This window comes from Prionailurus bengalensis, chromosome B1 (assembly GCF_016509475.1).
Source record: "Prionailurus bengalensis isolate Pbe53 chromosome B1, Fcat_Pben_1.1_paternal_pri, whole genome shotgun sequence".
In the NCBI taxonomy this organism is placed as follows: domain Eukaryota; kingdom Metazoa; phylum Chordata; class Mammalia; order Carnivora; family Felidae; genus Prionailurus; species Prionailurus bengalensis.
This window is the reverse complement of record NC_057344.1, coordinates 180748686-180753156: the sequence shown is the minus strand read 5'-3', so window position 1 is coordinate 180753156 and position 4471 is coordinate 180748686. Positions and strand designations below refer to the sequence as shown.

The 4471-nt window shown below is 36.8% G+C and overlaps 1 pseudogene; it reads right to left on the bottom strand.

Annotated features, from left to right (window-relative positions):
- Positions 1 to 3848: 3848 nt before the first annotated feature.
- Positions 3849 to 3944, bottom strand: LOC122479251 (annotated as a pseudogene).
- Positions 3945 to 4471: the final 527 nt, after the last annotated feature.

Below are 4471 nucleotides of genomic sequence, written 5' to 3'. Positions count from 1 at the left end.
TTGGGAAATTCCCTCTGTCCCTCCCTGTCTATCCCCCATAACCCCTCTTTCTTTCTCTCCTTCCTAGACACATTTCCTTCTTTCCTTGCAGTCAAGGTACATTAGCTTTTCTGCTGCTTAGTCTGTAGGGAGTCATGTGGCTCATAGTGTGTCTTAATATGTCTTCTGTTTAAGAGACTAACTCCCGCTGAGACTGGGGTCTCTTATTCTTAATTCTAAATCCCAGAGAAAGGGCTTCTGATGGGCTCCACTTGCATCATGTGCCTGCTGCCCCAGAGGTCAAGTCCTCAAGTACAGACTTGACTTCTAGGGACCAATCTGGTGAGTCAGAATTTCACCAGATCATAGAAACAATTCTAGGTATTTGGAGTGGGAATTAAAGGCATTTACAGGTATTAAATGTGGGAAAACTGTAGGTCAGAAAGGACCCTTTTACACAAGAAATATTAAAAGCACCTGAAAATAGAGACTGTCATCAACAGAGACTTTATCTTTCCTCACAGCGTCCACGTGAGTGTGTGGTGAGTACGGAACTTACTAGTGCTTAATTGACTGATAAGCTGGCAGAGCCCTTGAACGTTGAATAATTGTATTATATCCTTTACTTGTAAATACAACTGGTAAAAAATGCCCAAATTGCCAAAGTGAGTAGTCAGAACTGGAAATTGTGGCAGACGTAGGCCTTTGGCTACCATTAAAACAATCAATAATTACTAATAAATTGTAGCTCTTCAGTTCTGGATTCAGCTTCATAAAGTATTGCACAGGACAAAATATATGTGGAAAGGAAGAGAGGAAGAAAAATAAAAATAAAAATAAAAATACCAGGGAGAAAGTAATTTGTAAGGTGAAAGACATGCTAGATTTCCTGACTTCATTTTTGTGTGTTGGTGTTCGTGTACCTCGGATTATATGCGACCTACGATGCAGATACATTCCACGTATCCAGTGAAATTTTTGCAGGATGAAAAATTACACATATGAGGAACACCTGGGCAGTTCAGCCAATTAAGTGTCTGACTCTGGATTTTAGCTCAGGTCATGATCTCATGGTTTGTGGGATTGAGCCTGCACGGGGCTCCATCCTGTCATTGTAGAGCCTGCTTGGGATTCTCTCTGTCCCTCTCTCTGTCCCTTTTCCACACGTGCACACTCTGACACACACTGTCTCCCAAAATAAATAAATAAACTTAAAACAAAAACTTTAAACTTTTTTTTAACGTTTATTTATTTTATTTGAGATAGAGACACAGAGCGGGAGCAGGGGAGAGACAGAGAGAGAGGGAGACATGGAATCTGAAGCAGGCTCCAGGCTCCGAGCTGTCAGCATAGAGCACGACGCAGGGCTCGAACTCACAAACCGTGAGATCATGACCCGAGGTGATGTCAGACGCTTAACCGACTGAGGCACCCAGGCGCCCAAACTTAAAAATAAACTTTAAAAATTACACATATATGTGCTTTTCTTATATTACAACAAATTATTTACAAAGAATGTTTAAAGACTTTATATATATATATATATACAACATATTGTATGTATATTGATTTTAAATGAAAATAGTGATTTTAATGCTTCAAAAATGCACTCTAACAAATACATACATATTTCATTTTAATTTTACACTGTTTTATTTACCAGATGAGTACGCAAAAATTTAGAATGCTATCGAATTACTGAGTGTCTCAACTAAAAAGTGGTAGAGCAAGTGTTTCTTTTCTTCTTTTATTTATTGTGCATTCATGTTTTTTTTTTTCATTTTGTATTAAGAATGTTTATTCTGCTTCCTGAGCCTTTGATAAAAAAAAAATAGAGCAGTTTTAGGTTCACAGCCCTCTTGACTTTGTCTTTCTCAGAACTGCTTTTAATTTTAATGACGTTCAGCTTACCCATTATTTCTTTCATGGTTTGTATCTTCAGTGCTGTATCTAAAAAGTCATTGCATTACTCAAGGTCATCTAGGTTTACTCCTATGTTATTTTCTAGAAGTTTCATAGTTTTGTGTTTTACATTTAGGTCTGTGATCCACTTTGAGTTACCTTTTGTGAAAGGTATAAGGTCCGTGTGTAGATTAATTTTTGTGTACAGATGTCCATTTGTTCCAGTGTTTGTTCAATGTCGTGGCCCTTTCTCTTTTGTCAGTGATTATTTGACTATATTAACGATGGTCTATTTCTGAGCTGCTATTCTTTTGCATTGAATCATTTGCCTTATCTTTCACCAGTACCTCACTGTTTTGATTTCTGTAGCTTTTACAAGCCTCACAGGTGGGTAATGTCAGTCTTCCAATTTCGGTCTTCTCCTTCAGTATTGTGCTGTCTAACTTGGGTCTTTAGCCTCTCCATATAAACTTTAGAATCAGTTTGTCAATATCCACAAAATGACCTTCCAGGATTTGATTGGGATTGCACTCAATGTATAGACCAATTGGGGAGGAAGTGACATCTTGAAACTATTGAGTTTTCCCATCTATAAACATGGAATATCTCTCCATTTAGTTAGGTTTTCTTTGGCTTCATTTATCATTGATTTTTGTACTTTTGTTCATAAAGGTCTTGTACCTGTTTTGTTAGATTTACACCTCAGTATTTCATATTTTCGAATCTAATTTAAATGCTATTATGCTTTTATTTTAAATTCTACTAATTTCTTGCTGGTATCTAGAAATGTGATTGACTTTAGTATATTAATTTTTCTTCTGTAAACTTGCTAATAATTGCTTACTAGTTTCAGGAGTTTGTGTGTTTTTCAGATTTTCTACATAGATGATCACATATCATCTTCACACTAAGAGAGTTTATTTTTTTCCTTCCTATTCAAGGCAACTTTTATTTCTTTTTCTTGTTTTATTGCATTGACTAGAATATCTAGTATGATATTTACAAGGGGTGATGAGAGGGCACATCTTTGTCTTCTACCTCATCTTGTGGGAAAACTTCAAGTTTTTCATCATTAAGTATGATGGTGGTTATAAGTATCTTTAGATATTCTTTGTTTTTGGGGTTTCCCCCCCCCCACAATATTTTACTTAAATTAGAGTGTAGTACTGGTTTCAGGAGTAGAATTTAGTGATTTATCACTTACCTATAACACCCAGTGCTCATCACAACAAGTGCCCTCCTTAATGCCCATCCCCTATGTAGCCCATCCCCCCACCTACCTCCAGTAGCCCTCAGTTTGTTCTCTATAGTTAAGAGTCTCTTATGGTGTGTCCCCCTCTGTTTTTATCTTATTTTAGTTTTCCTTCCCTTCCCCTATGTTCAACTATTTGGTTTCTTAAATTCTGTATATGAGAGAAATCATAAGGCATATGTCTTTCTCTGACTGACTTATTTCACTTAGCATAATATACTCTAGTTCCATCCACATTATCGCAAATGGCAAAATTTCATTTTTCTTGATGGCTGATATATATATATGTATACACACATACCACTTCTTTATACATTCATCAGTCTGTGGGCATTTGGGCTCTTTCCATAATTTGGCTGTTATTGATAGCACTGCTATAAACATTGAGGTGCATGTACCCTTTTGAATCAGCATTTCTACATCCTTTGGATAAATATCTAGTAGTTGCAAGTGCTGGGTCATAGGGTAGCTCTCTTTTGGATGTTTTGAAGAACCTCCATACTGTTTTCCAGAGTGACTGCATCAATCTGCATTCCCACCAGCAGTGCAATTTCTCTGCACCCTTTCTCTGCATTGTCACTGACATCTATTGTTTCCTGAGTTGTTCCTTTTAGCCATTCTGACCGGTGTGAGATGGTATCTCACTGGGGTTTTGAGTTGTATTTCCCTGATGATGAGTGATGCTGAGCATTTTTTCATGGGTCTGTTAGCCAAAAAAAATATGAAACTCTTCACAAATTTGCATATCACCTTTGTGCAGGGGCCATGAGAATCATTCCAATTTTAGTATATGTGCTGCAGAAGCGAGCACTAGATATTCTTTACCAAGTTCAGGGAAATCCCCCCTTTTTCTAGCTTACTGAGAATATTTATCATGAATGGTTACTAGATTTCACCAAATCCTTTTTTTTTTTTTTGCATCTAGTGCTTTGATCATGCAATTTTTCTCTTTTAGCTGTTGATGTGACAAATAACATTAACTGATTTTGAATGCCAAACAAGCTTTGTGTGCCTGGCGGACATTCCACTTGGTCTTAGTATGTAATTATTTTTATACATGGTGGGTTTCAATTGTTTAATATTTCACTAAAGATTCTGCATCTATGTTCATGAGAGATCTGTAGTTTTTTCTTATTGCACGGTTTTTGCAGCAGGGTAATGTTGGCCTCAGAAGGAGTTAGGAGGCATGTCTTCTGCTTTTATCCTCTGAAAGAAATTGTGGAGAATTGGCAAAATTTCATCCTTTAATGCTTGGTAGTATTCACCAGTGAACCCACCTGGCCTTGTTCTTTCTATTTTGATAAGGTTATTAATTGTTGATTCAATTTCTTTAATACG